General features: G+C 40.3%; 1 protein-coding gene across 1 annotated transcript in view; it reads right to left on the reverse strand.

Annotated features, from left to right (window-relative positions):
- LOC145680911 (uncharacterized) overlaps positions 1 to 18,341 on the reverse strand; it is a 387,669-nt gene that overhangs the window by 368,766 nt on the left and 562 nt on the right. The gene's annotated exons all lie outside the window — the stretch shown is intronic.

Here is an 18,341-nt window from a genome sequence, read left to right on the forward strand (position 1 = left end):
GGAAACTCCAATAAAATCGAAATTAGCGGGAACAAAAATGGAAGAAAAAGGATGGAATTATGGTGCACCGAAAACGAATTTACTATTTGATCGTTGATCCAATTGCATTTTGTGGATGATTCACCAATATGATATTCTACTACACAACAGGAAGCAACAGATAATCCGCACAACTACAGAACTACTTTGTTACACATCATTAGTGAAATATACGAATAAGTTTCTAAATTTGAAGTTGGCAGTTAAAAAAACAAAAACTTAACCATATCTAAATTTTCATTTTAAATGTTTATGATTATGAAATTTCATTCTTCGAAGTTCACCGACTCAAGGAAACTATGATATTAGACTTCCCTTGGCCTTCTCAAATTCCCTGACCTTTCCGGTTTTCCAGGTTTGTCGCCATCCTGATTTACATTTTTCTCCCTCCTTTTTCAATCGGGACACCTCAATCTTCTTTATTACAAAGATAGCTTTCTTTAGTCTTTTGCTTTTCTTCTTCTTTCTGAATCTGCCTTGATTTTTTAAAGGTATTTTTCTTGTTTTCTGTAGACAGCTTTAATGTTTATATTGATAAATGGAGGAAATCACGGATTATTAACACAAAAAATAATTATTGGTTTCAGCAATTTTTCTTTGGATATGAATTTATAACCATCACCAGGTCATAGAAGCATTTTTTGTGGACTGTCTCTGTATATTTTGGAGACAGTAACAAGTTTTTCGATTTATACTTTATTCTGCGACGCAAATTAGTTCTTTCTTCGGTGGGATTTGCTTCTTTCCCACGTAATTGATCAAACAAGTCTCTGTCGGCTATTCGTATATATATTTGAAACATTGCTTTCTGGTGAGAACATTTCAGTGAGCAACGAAACTTCTCAGTGTTTCTCCCTGACTTATTAATATGCACAGTATATATTCTACAGTTATTTCGAAGTGAATTAAGTGCTTTCTTTAATCGTTTATGGAAATATTGCAATAGATTAGAGCAGATCAGAGAAGACCAGATGTCCAAACGTCAAATCGTCGCCAGCCACATCGCTTTACCAGTTTGTTATTTAAACATTCTCGCAATCAAGTTACCACAATGTCACGTGCGTCGTGACCAGTGGACTAAAATTAACGTCAACTCTTATGTTCTATTTGCATGTACATACGTGTGCTTTAACCTGAATGCTTTTAAGAATGAACTGCCAACATTGGTCAGTGGACCAATGCAGCTCGTATCTCGAACCCCTGAGTACGAGGAGTGTTACTCCATATTTCGAGGCAGCAGCCACGCACGTCGCGTCGGGAATCAAGTATGATATTGTGCTAAGGGGCACAAGCTATTAGCCGGTGTAGGACGTTTTCTTACGGCTAGCCCCAATCAGTAAACCCCAGGTTCACACGCTGTGTGTGTACCAGTTATAACGCGCCCTCCAACATTATCATTCCACTTTGGAGACTACGTAATTTTGCTGAAGAGTTGTGTCGACTCTTTAGGACTCTTTGGAGGAACAACCATATTACTACGTGGGATTATCCAGGCGACTTTTCCCCAGTGCTAATCCCCCAAGTGCATTAGTGATGTGAGAAAAGTATATCTAGTGAAATCGTTATCTTAATCTTCAATCCTAATATATTTATATAAAGTGACAAAGGGGTAAAGTATAGTGAGAAAGTAAAGTGTGATTTTATTAAAGGAAATAATTATACATATTCAGTGTTAAGTGTTGTGATCGTTTCTATTAGTCATTTTTTAAAAATAGCATTCTAATAAATAAGCATAGTGTCATTTAATCCAGTGTCTTCTTGTTGTGTGTATGAATAATATTTGTGTGTGTTGTGGTCTGAGTGACCGTCTGATCGTCCCTGAGGTTTTCGAGACGAGACATCCGGACCTCCCGGCGCACATTGCTCATCTTATTATCAAGACCGGCGGGCAATTGGTAAAAAAAAAATAGTAATCCCTTTTTCGAGATGCCCTTTAACGTCCTACCCAGGTAAGTCCAGATCTCCGGAACATACTCATTGGCAGGACAACGGGGGACAGACTATGGAAAGTGGTTACAGAAATTAATGACGCCCAACATCAGGAACCCGAGTCGAGACCGTTGGTGCTCGAACAGATGTGTAATATCCTAATAGAAAATTGGACTCCGAACTAGCAACTTGAAATGAGTCTGTTGATGCCTGAATATTCATTAGATTAATATTTTAATACATCATTTTTCTTTCAGGAGATTTTAATTATATGTTTTAGTGATAGTTTATTCTATTTTATTCAGGATGCCATACACACAAGCAGAACTAGCTTTACTCAATGAGAAATTAGATTTTCTTCAACAGAACTGTGCTCGGTCTTAAGAGTTTAGAGAGAATTTTGCTCACTTTAAAGAGAATATTGCTAGATTAGAGAAAGAAAGTAAAGAGAACCGTGCTAACTTTAGCGAGACTTTTGCTGAGGTAAAGAGCGAAATAGGGGAAAAGATAGACTCTTTACGGGACGTGTTTCGTGAAAACAACTAAGGGACAGAAAGCGCTGAAAACAAACAAAAACGTAATCTGAAACCCAATTAGTCAGATGTTCCTACCGGAAACGGAGCACAGGAATTTGAAACTCAATTAGTGACGGATATTCCAAGTGTAAACAAAACGTCGGAATCGGAACCTGAACTAGAGACAGATATTCTTAGTGAAAATGAAGCGCAGGAACCTGAATCCCGATACAGACGTCCTGAACCAATCTCGAAATAGACACGATACTCATTTTGCTTATTCAGATTATTCAGAACCGAATGACACCACTAGTAGTAGTAGTAGTGAAAATTTTGAAGATAAAGCTCTGTATCACAGAAGTCGTAAGCGTACCAGAACACCCACTACCACGAACCACAGAGAGAAAAAGCGTAAACAAGGTTATAGTTATTGTAAAAAGCAAAGATATCCAGACCCATTTGTACATAACACAGAATTTAAAGGAAATCAGAACCAAGACCACACACGAAAGGACAGTAAGGGGAATAAAAGGAGACGTGAATCACGGTCACGTAATCAGAGCTAAAATGAAAAACAATACAGGAATTGTAACGTGAGTGACAACATTACGAATAGATTTGTACGTAGAGGTAACCGTTGTAGAAATAGGCAAATCAATTGTAGTTATCAAGATAGGAATAGTAACCATAGAAATAAAAAAAAAAATAAATAAATAAATTAAAAAAAAAAAGGTTACCAAGACCTTGTATGTTGATACAAATTTTTCTTCCAGGAAAGCGACGTATTCCTTTTAATTTTTGTTTTGCTTTTTGTTTTGATGACTCACAGACAAGGGAATATTTCTTTTTGCTTTCAGGCTTTTAACCGTTCAGTGAATAGCAACTATTACATTTATCTTTTGTTTTGATAAGCAGCCGCTGGATTTTCGACCACCTGTGTTTATGCCTACGAAGAGCAACAGCAGACAACATAGCTGATTGATTCTTTTTCTTCTCTCAGTGTCGTACCTCATAGAGTTGAATATTAGTGTTGCAAAACCTATTAATAACTTACTTTTAGTTTAATGTCATTAATTTTTTATTTCAGATGTTTTAATTTAGGATTTTTAGCAAATATTAACGCATTCTACATACGTAGGGAAATTGCATTTATCCAAAAGCAATTTTGAGCTAGTGACGCAGTTCCGTATCCCTAGCTAGTGGGAAGATATTTTGGCGTTATAATATATTTTTATTAAGTGTTTTAAAATTGTTTTTAGAACCCCCCTACTTTCCAAATTCTTAATTGCGTTACTATATGTGATTTAAAATTAATGTTTGATTTTCTTTTTAGAATTAAAAAAGTATCAAGATGCCCAGGATAAGAAAAATTCTAGTTGTTAATAATATATACATTTGTATATTTGTAATTGAAATTTATTATGCGATCTCATGCGTAGGATATGAAACTTTAATATAATTTTTCTACTTTCCAGTAATTCGTAACTAAGTATGTATATTTTTGTTTTAAATAGTTCAGTTAATTTTATTGTCTAGTAATATCCCGGTGAATATTATAGTGTTTATGAACCATAATTATATTATGTGTATTTGTATGGTAATATATTGTAATGTTTTTCATACTAATTTTGAGGAAATTATATTTTAGTTACAGTATGCCCTAAAACTATTCAAAAGTTATTAGAAAATTGCTAGCGCTATGGTCGATTTTAAGAAATTAACATGGCCAAAGATTTTGAATACAAATCTTTAGGTTTCAGCCATAGCAAATGGTATGGAGGATTTCCTTCAGAAATCAACATGGCCAAAGATATTGAGTCCATAACACCAATCCATAACACCAGTGACGGATGACTTTTTTTTCAAAAAGTCGACAAGGCCGATCAATTATTTGTGAGGTTTCAGCCATCTCAGAGAATTCGATATAGATCCCGAAAAATAAACTTATTTCCTTTCTTTCCAACAGCATGAAGCTGTAACGTCTTATGAAAATTACGTTCTATCAATTATTTGATACACTCGATGACTGAATTTTAATGTGTTAATACGACCGTTTTAAATATTTTGTAGCGAAGATGCCTAAGAAAGTTTAACTGTCTTGGAATAACATAACTGTTTTGTAGGGAATTTAGTTTTGATGTTTCAGGCCGACCAGAAAGTTGTAATGTCGTTGACTATATTTTCGTGTTTGTGTCCCATGTTCTTCTTTTAATAGGTCTTGTGTATTTTGTCATGCAGAGACATTCTTACGATGCTACGAGAGAATTTGTATTTTGTGTGTTTACACACCTTTTCTTTAGTGCAAAACCGAATGACGGAATATTACCGATGTTCCAGGGAACATAAATGTATTTTACTGAATATTAAGATATTAAGATAAGATAAGATTTATACATTTCAGTTATGTATAGAAACATTTTTGTAGGTGCCTATGGTTGCAGGCCTTTTCACGGTTCTAGTTTTGGATCCTAGGAAACGATCGCATATTTTGTGTGTAAGTACGTGTACTATTACACACTTTTCCCACATGTGGTTTTGATCAATTCATGGCATAATGACTGTATTTTTAGGAATGTTTAGACTAATAGGTCAACTTCTTCATTCACACCTTCGAAAAACTTGGATCAACACTATAGTTTTCAACGTTTTATTAATAAATTTTTTGCAGATAATATCCAAACGTTCTAGTAACCCTACAATATTTACATTCTTCGGAAGTGAATAACAAATATTATTCTAAGCCTAAGCAAATATTAATTTTGTTTCAGAAAGAAATCGTTTCTTGTATTGAGCATTACTGAATTAGTCTCGATTTTCACATGGTGAGCAGATGTCATTTTGAACTTATGACGTACTGAATGTTCTTCATACATGTCAGCGAAATCACAATCTTTTTTCTTGATATGCAGATTTATGCTTGTTTGTTGGAATCATTATGAACTTCAGTTTTGACCCTTAAGTTTGTTTTTTCTTATTCTTGAAAAACCAAAGATTTTTCGTTCCTTTTCTTTAAACAACACAAAGCACTAAAAAAAAGGGCATACAAGTGAAAACCTTATTTTGTTTGATATTGTTAGTGTATAGTGTGTGTATGTTTTTATTCATTTTGCTTTAAAGCATATTCTAGAGAGAAGTTTACTAACTTTTATTGAGATGTGTGATAATTCTTTAAGTTGATATTTTCATGAATAGTTACTGAGTGTGTATATTTACTTCATATTATACAATATAAAGTGATCGAAACGGAACACTTAAAAACATTTTACGAAAAGTATTTTTAAAAGAGGGAAGAAGGTAAACAACAATTTAAATAGCCCTATAAACATTTTCTGCGCACTTTCAGAAAAAAAGGTTATCATACAGGTGTTTAACCCATGCCTCGTTTTTCACACCAGTGTATAAAAAAATCTTCCCTTCTCCCCTCATCAACTCAACGCTGCAGAACAACTAATGACGCTTACCACAGGAAGATAGCACGGATTTCAACATATGAAGATAAGGAAACCCGAATGCAGACATTTAAAAAAATATTACTTTATGGAATACTTGGACTGGATATTGCTCATGCAGGAACTTCATCATGTTGTAGTGAGTGAACAACAAGTTATTTAACTATTTTAAATAGCCCTGTTTCAGGTGAAAAAACATTCAACGTTTATGCACGTAAATCTCAACACCATATCGCAGCGTTGCCAACTAACTGATTTTAAATATTTGGTGAGAATCCTAACTTTATTCCAACTCATGAAACGGCCAGGAATTCTCAACCTGTCTGCGTATGCACTTGACAGGTTGGTCCTCTTGTTGAACCGCCAGCAAGTTATAGAAGCATTTTTTTTTTTTTTTTTTTGGACGCTCTGTGTATTTTGTAAAGACAGTAACTATCTTTTCGATTTATACTTTATTCTGCGATGCAAATAAGTTCTTTCTTCGGTGGGAATTGGTTCTTTCCCACGTAATTGATTAAACAAGACTCTATCGGCTATTCGTATATATATATTTAAAACATTGTTTTCTGGTGAGAACATTTCAGTAAGCAACGAAACTTCTCAGTGTTTCTCCCTGACTTATTAATTAGCACAGTATATATTTTACGGTTATTTCGAAGTGAATTAAGTGCTTTCTTTAATCGTTTATGGAAATATTGTAATAGATTAGAGCAGATCAGAGTAGACCAGGTATCCAAAGGTCAAATCGTCGCCAGCCACATCGCTTTACCAGTTTGTTATTTAAACATTCTCGCAATCAAGTTACCACAATGTCACGTGCGTCGTGACCAGTGGACTAAAATTAACGTCAACTCTTATGTTCTATTTGTATGTACATACAGGTGATTTAGCCTGAGTGCTTTTAACAATGAACTGCCAACATTGGTCAGTGGATCAATGCAGCTCGTATCTCGAACCCCTGAGTTCAAAAATGTTACTCCATATTTCGAGGCAGCAGAAACGCACGTCGCGTCGGGAATCAAGTATGATATTGTGCTAAGGGGCACAAGCAATTAGCCGATGAAAGACGTTTTCTTACGGCTAGCCCAATCAGTAAATCCCAGGTTCACACACCTTGTGCGTACCACTTATAACGCGCCCTGCAAAATTATCATTCCACTTTGGAGACTATGTAATTTTGCTGAAGAGTCGTGTCGACTCTTTAGGACTCTTTGGAGCAGCAATCATATTACTACGTGGGATTATTCCGGCGACTTTTTCCCAGTGTTAATCCCCCAAGTGCATTAGTGGTGTGAGAAAAGTATATCTAGTGAAATCGTTATCTTAATCTTCAATCCTAATATATTTATATAAAGTGACAAAAGGGGTAAAGTATAGTGAGAAAGTAAAGTGTGATTTCATCAAAGGAAATAATTATACATATTCAGTGTTAAGTGTTGTGATCATTTCTCTTCGTCATTATTTTAATAGTATTCTAACAAAAAAGCATAGTGTCATTTAATCCAGTGCGTTTTTGTTGTGTGTATGAAAAATATTTGTGTGCGTTGTGGTCTGAATGACCGTCTGATCGTCCGTGAGGCTTTCGATTGATTGAAAGGGTTTGTATGGGCGCGTCAATATCGAGGTCTTTTGCACCCTTCTCTGACGCGAAAAATGAAGTACCTAAGAGCAAAAAGGCATAGTATCGCAGATATAATAAATTAAAAGCAAAGTCATAAAAGGTGTTTGATTATGTATGAAATAAAATGTCATAGCATTGAAGAAATGTGCAAACTCGATACACAAACACAAGAACGGGTTAGTACACAACGACATGTTAATCTTCTCTGCCGGGGCAGCTCGGCAATAGGTGCACACACGTGGGGCAGCCCAAAATTAGTAATGAATATGACAATGCAGTAAAGAAGATAAAAGCAAGGAAATGCTATGACAAGCATAAAACCACCATGAAAACATAAAAACAGTAGATAAAATCAGAAATAAATTAATTAAAAGAAACGTGAGAAATGCACTGACAAATCAGTCAAGACGTGCAGAAGCTGCAGGTGAAAACTTGCTGGATCATCTGGACATCGTCTCCAAGCAAGGTAGACATATCTTCTGGTAAGCCAAGGCAGGCTCGCTCAGGAGCAAGAGGAACACATTCCACAAGAAGGTGGCGGATGGTCAGGAATGCACCACAATGGGTGCAGGAAGGCGGATTTTGCCGACGTAGTAGTTAGCCATGGGTCAGATGGCTGTGCCCGATACGTTGGCGTGCCAGTCGTCGTTCTTTCAGTCTGGAAGGACGAGACCTCGTGGCCCAAGCACCAAGTCGCGGCTTGACAGAGAGCAATTTATTCTGAAGGTGCTCATCCCAGTTTGTCTGCCAGCGCTGAAGAAGACGATTGATCACAGGACGAAGATCAGGGCTGGGGAGCGGTGACGGATACTCAGGTCCTGCAAGGGCAGCTTCTTTGGCAACACGGTCTGCACGCTCGTTCCCTGGAATACCAGCATGGCCAGGCACCCAACAAAATTGGATATCGCAACCTGCAAGACGTAAGGAATGGCAGGAGAGTAGAATTTGCTGAACTATAGGGTGCACAGTTGACACATCAGTGAGACTACGTAAAGCGCTGCTGGAGTCAGAGCACAGGAGAACATGTCGAAGATGTCGTCGACGAATATAATGCAGAGTCTCCAGAATAGCAACCAATTCAGCAGTGAACACAGTAGAAGCAGGATGGAGCTTCCAGCCAGCGCTATGATCATCCGTGACGAAGGCACAGCCAACGGAATCGTCATACTTCGAACCATCCGTGTAGAAGACAGCGTAGGTACGGTACGCATCCAGAAAAGAGAAAAACTTCTGACAAAATTGTTGACTACTGGTGACAGACTTCGTAAATTGCGTTAGATGAAAGCTGACAACGGGTGGAAGAACTGTCCATGGAGGAATGGGCAGGAGGCCCAAAGGATAGATGGCAGGGACATCGAGTCCAAGAGAAGCCCCAACATCCATAGATCGAATGCCAAAAGGCCGAGTTGCAGTAGGTCGCGCTTGATATCTGTCATAGCGAGAACCAGCCTCAAGGGCAAAGGCCGAAGAATGGTCAGGTATATGAATGTAATAGCGGAGGAGCAGGCAGTACCGACGGTGGGAAAGAGGTGGTTCATGAGTCTCGACATAGAGACTAGGAATAGGGCTGGTTTGGAAAGCTCCAAGCGCGAAACGAAGGCCAAAATGATGGACATATCCAGATGACGTAAGACAGAAGGTCGAGCAGAACCATATGCAAGACAGCCATAATCCAATTCGGAGCGGATGAGGCTACGATATAGACGCAAGATCAACACACGGTCAGCACCCCACGAAAGATGGGACACCAAACGTAGTAAGTTCATGGAGCGGAGACAGCGGTACTTGGTCTCGAACGTGAACAACCCAGGTAAGTCTTCGGTCAAACTGCAAGCCCAGAAAACGAACATGATCGACATAGGACAATCGAGAACAGCCAAGGAACAACTCAGGATCTTAGGCACAGTGACGACAAAAATGGTCGCAGTATGTTTTGGTGAGAGAAAAGCTGAAACCAGTAGTGGTAGACCATGGGTGACGGCGGTTGAGCGCTAACTGCAACTGGCGAGTAACTGTACGGAGATCACGTGAGCGACAGTAAAGTCATCCACATAAAGCAACCCATGAACAGAAGGGGACAGCTGCGACATCACACTGTTCAATATTACAGCAAACAATGTGACACTCAACACACTACCCTGTGGAACGCCATTCTCTTACGGAAACTGAGCAGAAAGAGTAGCTCCAAGCTTGACTCTAAAAGAACGTTGTTGGAGAAAGTTCTGGATGAAAAGAGCGAAGTGACCACGTAAGCCCCAGAGATGGAGTTGCCGCAAAATGCCGTATCGCGAAGCGGTGTCGTAGGCCTTTTCAAGGTCAAAGAAGATGGCTATCAGATGTTTTTGATAACGAAAGGCATCCTGAATAGCACTTTCAAGATGCGCCAATGATCAGTAGTTGAACGGAAGCGCCGAAAGCCATATTGAAGATTGGAAATGAGGCCATGGTGTTCAAGAAACCAGACTAAGCGGGTATTGATCATCATCTCCAAAAGCTTACACAGATAGCTAGTCAAGGATATCGGGCGGTGGCTTCCACTGGACGTGGCACGTTTAGCAGACTTCAAGATGTATGCTTCACGCCAGGCACCAGGGAAGGAGTCTTCAAGGGAGATGCGATTGTACAGATCAAGATGATGTTGCTTGCCATCGTCAGGAAGGTGTCGGAGCATAGCATAACAGATGCCATTAGGGCCAGGTGCCGTGTCCTTCGTAGAATCCAAAACAGCAGCAAGTTCAGCAGCAGTAAAAGGCAGATTATAAGCTTCAGCAGTTGCAGAGCGGAACTGAAGTGGCGTACGTTCGGTGCGTTGTTTATAAGCAAGGAATTCAGCTGAGTAGTGAGTAGAACTGGATACATCCGCAAAATGCCGACCTAAGTCAGCAATAATTCTGTCCTGATCAGTAACCATTACACCATCGATAATAAGGGAAGGAACTGTAACGGAGGAAACATGACCCTGGAGACGACGAATCTGCGAGCAGACAGTTGTCATGGAGCTGCCAGTAGTAAGAGAGGAAACGTAAGTGCGCCAGCTATGACGCTTAGCTTGCTTAATCAGGTAGCGGGCGCGAGCACGAAGAATACGAAATTGAGCCAATTTTTCAGCTGTAGGAGCACGATGAAAAGTACGGAGTGCTCGACGTCGGGCCAGAATAGCGGCACGAATCACCTCAGACGAATCAGGAAACGGTGCGTTTACACCGGGAACCAGCATGGATAGGAATAGGGTCGTGTGCAGCTGCCAGAATACTCTGCTGAAAGGCCTCACAATGACCATCAACAGTAAAACGAGGTTCCAAAGTGAAATGAAAAGTTGCGGGAAAATGATCCCAGTCTGCCTGACGTAGATTATAGGCAGTGAATGGAGCAGAAGGGATGGGCGGAAGGCCATTGACAATAATAGGAAAGTGGTCACTGCCACAGAGATCGTCATGCACGCGCCAAGTAAGGTGGGCACCAAGTTGAGGACTCAAATGGAAAGGTCCAAATGAGAGTAGGTACCAGTAGCAGTAGTAAAATGTGTGGGACTGCCATCATTGAGGAGCAATGAGTGTGTTGTCAAGGAAAATGGCGATTTCTTGACCTCGCGGCTCAGTGCAAGGAGAGCCCCACAGTGCATGGTAGGAGTTAAAGTAACCCACAAACAGAAATGAGGATGGAAGCTGTCGGGCAATCTGTTCAAGATCGACAGCAGTAAAGATGTCATGACGCGTAAGGTAGATACAACAAAAAGTAATAGGTTGTCTTAAGAAGACACGAACAGCGATAAGCTGGAAAGCACTGTTCACATGGATTAGAGCAAAGTGGTAGGCATCAGAGACACCGATTGACACCGATTGCTATACCACCTGCTGCACGAGATGCAGTAAGCTGATCATGACGATATACAGTATAACCGGAGAGAACTGAGTTGCTAGTAGAGGTAAAATGCGTTTCCTGAAGACAGAATATGATAGGATGAAACAATGTCAACAACTGCTTAAATTCCTCGTAGTGTGTGGAATAGCCATTTAAATTCCATTCGAGAAGAGACATGTTCAACAAGCGTCGAGAACAAGAAGCGAGGTACTGCGCTTGCCATTTTCACGGCCTTCGACAAGGGTAAAATGATCGATCTTCTTCTCCACCATATCGTCCATAAGAGACTCGTCATCACTAGGTGGACTGCGTGACGTATGCTTCTGTTTCTTCGCCCCAGGTGGGCTAGAAGACTGGGTGCGTGAAGATTTCTTCGGTGGCTTGGTAGAAGAAGCTGTGGAGGAGGTAGAGGTATCCTTGGAAGCTTGATCCTGGAACTGTTTTTTTCCTTTCCTTCTTAGTAAGGGGTTTGGTAGAAGGCTTCAAAAACTGCGCTATGGATTGATTACGGGCAGACGAGGTAGAGCCAGCAGCCGAAGCGGGAGGAGGCTGAGAAGCAGAAATTGGCTTAACGATTCGTGAAGGCGAAGGATCTGTCAATGGAGGCTTAGGTTGCGAAGCGGAAGATGATCTGTGTTTCGTACGGGATAGTCCTGAGTTCACAGAAGAAGAAGAGGAACGTGACGCCTTGGAAAAGACTGACAAACTGAAAACCTCAACTTCCGTCTCGGTAGCGGAATCTACTGTCTGAGTACCTTGTTATCTGCTGGTCTTCAGAAAGGAAGAGAAACTAGTGCCGAAGGTAACCTTCGGCTGTAGCCTTCGTTTAGCCTCAGCTGCGGAGATTTCTCTATTACCATGAGTTTATGGATGATCTTCTCAGCCATAAAAGTAGGACAGTCACGTGACCAAGCGGGGTGGCCACCTTTACAATTAGCACACTTCGATGGGGCCGGACCACGAGCTGCGGAAGTACAATTGCCACAGATGGCAGAGGCAAGACAAGAAGGGTCTGAGTGGCCAAAATGTTGGAGGTTAAAGCACCGTAAGGGTAGTGGTATGTACGGGCGGACCTTCAAACGGTGGTAAGCAACGTTGAAATGCGTCGGAAAGTCAGGTAGGGCGAAAGTAATGATATAGGAATTCGTGGGCTGTACTGTACCATTTTTCTTCGTAGTAATTCGATGGACGTCTGTCACCTGGCTATCGGTAAGTTCGGCACATATTTCGCCTCTGGTAACTCTTCCAAATCGAAGCAGGTGATAACTCCTTTGCCAGTATTTAATTGTCGATAAGGCTCAACCAGAATAGGAACAGGTCCTAACTGTGTACTAGCTAAAAGTAATTTTGACTGTTTATCGGAGGTCGTTTGGACAAGTAACGTCCCATTGCGTAATTTGCGAATATGTCCAGGAGGAAACGTTCCTGTGGCAATATGATGTAGCTGACGATGTACTATAAATGGTGACAATTTACTTAAGGCTCCAACTGTGTCATTTGATTTGTCTTTGATGATTATATATCTTGGTGCAAGACCAAGCTTTTCCTCTCTCTCTCTCTCTATCCTGGGTGGGTGGTTGATGCAAAGCCATAGTTGAAGAAAGCCCAAAATCCTCTCCGCTTCCCCGTCGTGGTTCGAAGCGGCCAACGAGGCTAGCAGGTCCTACCTGTATGACCCTTGTCAGCAAGCTAAGCTGTGACACGAAGTCAAAATGACAAGGAGGCAGATCCACTTGCACCGCCGACTGATGCATACTTTTGAGAGGACCCACGTCCCACCGTGTAAGGGGAGGAACCAATGTTTCATTGGAGATTCCCACACCGCCGACTCCCAGCATTCCCTTTCAGGGCATCACTTCTTCTTGTCCTGCTGGGTGCGCATGCGCTTCACTGCTCCGTTCCACGGCCCCGGGTCCAGCGTCATCCAAGCAAATCCAAAAGCAAAACCAGTCCATAGCAAGGTTGTCTTTTAAGGAGAGCAGTCCATATCCGAGGCTTATATGTTTCCGACGCTCGATCGCAGGTTCTAAATGCCGGGTGATCGGCCCGGGACAACCCCCAACCTGGAGGACCAGTGGCTGATCGCAGTTCCGAAGAACTGGGCGATGGGTGCGCCAGATCCCGACGCCGTTGTGAGGCTTTCCAGACGAGACATCCGGAGCTCTCGGCGCCTAATGCTCATCTTATTATTGAGACCGGCGGGCAATTGGGAAAAAATTTAGTAATCCCTTTTTGGAGATGCCCTTCAACGTCCTACCCAGGTAAGTCCAAGTCTCCGAAACATACTCATTGGTAGGACAACGGGGAACAGACTACGAAAAGCGGTTACAAATTCAAGGAATCAGAAAATGTACCCGGAATCCTTGACGTACTGTGCCGATGCGTTAACCAGTAAGCTACCCAGTCTGTTCGTTAAGTAATCATATTTCCTTCCTGACGTACAGTAAGAAGCGTTTGGAATGTGGATACTGGATCCTCCAAGCACAACAGAGGTGTGATACAAAGCATGTGTTCCTGAGTGAATGAACAGACTTCAACACTCACGGAATGTGACTTTTCAAGGAGTGGATTCAGTAGCATAGTGGTTTATGCATTTGAAGACGCACCGAAGATGCCGGGTTCGTGTCGCGATCCAGTCATGCATTTTTATACTTTTTTTTGTATCATTAGCTCTAAAATGTCCGTTACGATCGACTAAGGTACATTACAAAGCACACTGTACTATGTTGCTTTTGCTTACTTAGCAATACAATTTGGAAATCTGGAAACAAAATATGGACCAAGGGATCAAAACTTTGAAATTTTCTCAGCAGTGTTTCAATCCAAAGAAATATTTTGGAAAAATACCAATTTCTATTGTATAAAGACATCTTTAATGAAAATTGAAACATTTTTAATGGTTTGGTCTTGAGAGAGTTCTTACTGTTAATAAATTCATAGGATCATCGAAAATAGTAGAAATTCTGTCAGTTGAAGGGGCGTTTTCAAGTCTTCTCGTTGTATAATGCATTAAGGGAGATACAGTTTCTCCAGTGAGAGAGTTGAATTGAGCACGCCATGCAGGGGAAATAATTGAAAATGAAATGTGTATCTCGCGAGAAACTAAAATCTATTTGGCAGGTTCTAGGTACATTTAACTGGATGTTGAGAAGTCGAAAAACTCCATTTTCCGTTAGGGGCATCATCTTTGATTTTCTCATATAACTTTCTCATGAAATTCAAACTGACATCCACTGAGACTTGAATAACGTTCTTTTCTTGCAACAGTTTAATACATGCAACGAAGTTATTTAGTAGATCCTGTTCTCTAACTCTACCCAAAAAAGACTTGAAATACTCAATACGCATTCTACTTCTATTAATATCAAAATATGTCCATCTAGCCCCTGTGACGTTCTTCTTGGGTTCGAATTTTCGCCTCAGGATTTTAATCTCAAACACTTTCACTGCGTTTTTCCCTGAAAATGAGCGACCATGCTTCGCAACAACGCAGACCAACAGAAAATTTTTTTTTTTTTTTTTTTTTTTTTTTTTTTTTTTTTTTTTTTTTTTTTGTATATTGTAAGCTTTAAATTGTAAGACAGAATTTGCGAAGATAAAGAGAGTTTAGACTGAATAATAATACAAGTTCCCTGCTTTCATTCGGATTTCACTTCTGTGTGAATTCTCCATATTACATGAGCTAAATGTTTGTTACATATTTTGCAATAAGCTGGTGAATTGTCGGATCCTTTACTTAACCAGCCTACGAATTAAGTGTTCAGTTTGGATCACTAAATTTGGCCTTGTTTGGTCTATTTTTAGTGCATAACTAAGCCTGAAAGAAAGGAATTTGATATATAAGATAGTTAAAGTCAATAACAAAGCAGAAAAAACAACAACTTAATAAAATTTAACTAAACTAAAAAGTTGCCTTTTAATACAATTTCTTTGTAAGCAACTATCAATAGTCTCCGGTCTGTCTCCGCTCTAATCAAAACTCTTGACAATAATTAACTAGAAGTGAACTGAATCATTTACTTGTACTAGAAGTGTGAATATACTATGAAATTATGACTATAAAAGACAAAATATACAAGACAACTTACCGTTACATATTCAGTTTTCATTATAAATACTGGTTATTACAAATAATCTTTTTAAACAAATCCCTGATTTTTCTCTGAAGTACATAAGATTTCAGTAACTTTCGTAAAGCGTTTCCATGACTTTGCCTGATTCACTTTAAATTTCCTTAGTTTCCCTGATTTTCCAGGTCACTGTGAACCTTATTGAGATATTCGTATTCTGAATTTCTAAAAAAGACTGTTATACCAAATTTTGTTGCAGTGTGTCAAACGGTCGGGGAAATTGTTTTCACTCCATCCCCTCTCCTTGAGTTCGTCATATTCTGTTCCTTTCTTCTCAAATATTTTGAGGTGGAATTTTTACTATTGGTCTAAATGAATGTGATATTCGTTCACTATGTAGTGATCAGTTTTAACTAGAGTCACTTTGGCTCACTTTGTTCTACCTATAACGCTACCAGCTGGTACCATATACCAAAGCGTGAAAATATGTTATCTACAATCATTTTGAGCTTTCAGTGAAGAAATTGATGGATTCATTGCAATCGGTCCTGTACATTTGCCATATTAAAAATCGAGCATAATTCTATACATTTGTACTTCACTGTTATATGTTTATGCCTTGGTCCTTTGATTCGTATGTTTTGGAGGTGAGACACTATGGAGGGGAAGGCTTTTTCCCTAACAGACGAATCTATGGCTTGGACATTCTGAAACTGAGCCGGATTTGAGACGGCATCACTTTCTATATAAATAGTAGGTTCTCTCCACCGTAGCCTCAATGTTGCATATGAACATTGAAAAAAACAGTAAAAATAATCACGCAAAAAATTCTACAATAAGTGGTCCAATCAATAGATCTCATAAAGCTGAATAAAGTGATATGAGTGAGTGTAAAACCCTATGCATAAGTTTACGAGAAAAGGAGAGGAATAAATTTATTCGTAAATTTAAAAATTAATGCTGTAGAGAACCAAGCTAATTAGTGAAGTGAAACTGACACGGAAATATTCTCTTATTAAGCTCTTCAGTATGACACTAGCAAGATGAAAATACATAGTCTAGTTAATGAGATATGCCTAAAATTATTATTAACTCTTCTAATGTTTGTTATTATTGTGAAAAGATTAGACATATATCAGTCGATAGACGACATCGATGTGAATAAAATAACATGCTTGAAAGTAAATTCCAATATTTAGTTTTCTACGAAATTGTTATGAACTAATTTTTATGTCGCTAAATACTACATCGTTCGTTGCCAATAATACGTTCGTAATTGGAAGTTTTTGTTCGCTGAAAAAGATTGTTCATTTACGTACTGTATACGCAATATACGAATTTAAAGAAAAAGCTGTTAACCTGGAAAATTGTATCTATTGAAGTTTGAGTTCTTTTAACGATGACATACATACACCAAACAATGATAACATACAGATGGTGATCAGAAAAATGGAAACACCTGAACGAAATTGCAACTTACCAGATTAATATGGAGTCGGGCCACCTTTCGCCTTCAGAACAGCCCTGATGCGACGTGGAATGGAGGCATAGAGGTCGTGAATGGTAGCAAGTGGAATTTTACACCATTCCTCGCGCAGGGCATCGGCCAGTTCTGTGAGAGAGGATGGAGGTGGAAATCGTCGCCGGAGTCGTGTTTCCAAGACGGACAACAGATGTTCAATTATGTTGAGATCTGGGGATTGGGCGGGCCAGGGGAGGTGTTGAACTTCATCCCGATGTTCCTCAAACCACGCTGCAACAACGCCAGCTGTGTGAATGGGTGCATTATCATTCTGGAAGATGGCGTAATTGTCCGGGATAAACATCCGGACCATAGGATGCAAGTGGTCTCCTAAAATTGCGACATAATCGTTGGCAGTGATTCGTTAGCTAAGTGTGACCACAGGACCCAATGAAAACCATGATATGGTGGCCCACAGCTTCACCGAGCCGCCGCCATGTTTCACAGTTCGGCGGAGACACTGCAGATCATAAGCTTCTTATGGGCGTTCTCCACACATGAACACGGCCCGTGGTTGGGAATAGGGTGAAGGATGACTCATCCGACCATATCACACGTTTCCAGCCCTCAACGGTCCAAGTTGCATGGTCGCGGCACCATTTGCGGCGTGCGAAAGCGTTGTGGTCCCTGATGAGCGGTTTGGCCCGTGCAACACGACCCCGTAAGTTCATGTCATGTAATTCGCGGCGGACTGTGATTGTCGAAACAGGGTGAGGGAGGTGAGGGTGAGTTCCTCCGTCACTTGCTCCGCAGTGGCACGACGGTTCTGCGTGACAATGCGCTTTAATACCCGGCGTGACCTGTCACTCATCATTTTCTTCCGCCCACTGTTCCGCTTTCCCGATGTGGTTTTCCCGTGTGTTGTGTAGGCCGTCATCACCTTCGACACTGTCCCACGCGACACACCTAACACAGTAGCCACTGCCGTCACACTCATTCCACATAACCGCGCACCAACAATTTGTCCTCTTTGAAAATCTGAGAGGTCTCCCATTTTACACTACCTCCGTCTGCTGCAGCCACTGGATACTGCTGTTCTACTGCGCCTGACGTAGTATGGAGACCGACCTAACACACCACTACCAGCGGTCCGGCGCTGCGGGCGCCACGACACCACTGACAACCCATACATCTGACGTGTTGCCAACTACAGGTGTTTCCATTTTTCTGATCACCATCTGTATATTCCTAACAGTTACACATATATTACTGGTAAATATGTAAATACAGACGTACTTTTAGAACATGTATCATTAATGAATATTTCTGGTAACGAACGGAATGAAGAACAAAAAATTGCATCAAATTCTGATCCACATATAACATTAGGACTAT

The sequence above is a fragment of the Thermobia domestica genome, chromosome 3 (genome assembly GCF_964235325.1).
Source record: "Thermobia domestica chromosome 3, izTheDome1.hap1.1, whole genome shotgun sequence".
NCBI classification, from domain to species: domain Eukaryota; kingdom Metazoa; phylum Arthropoda; class Insecta; order Zygentoma; family Lepismatidae; genus Thermobia; species Thermobia domestica.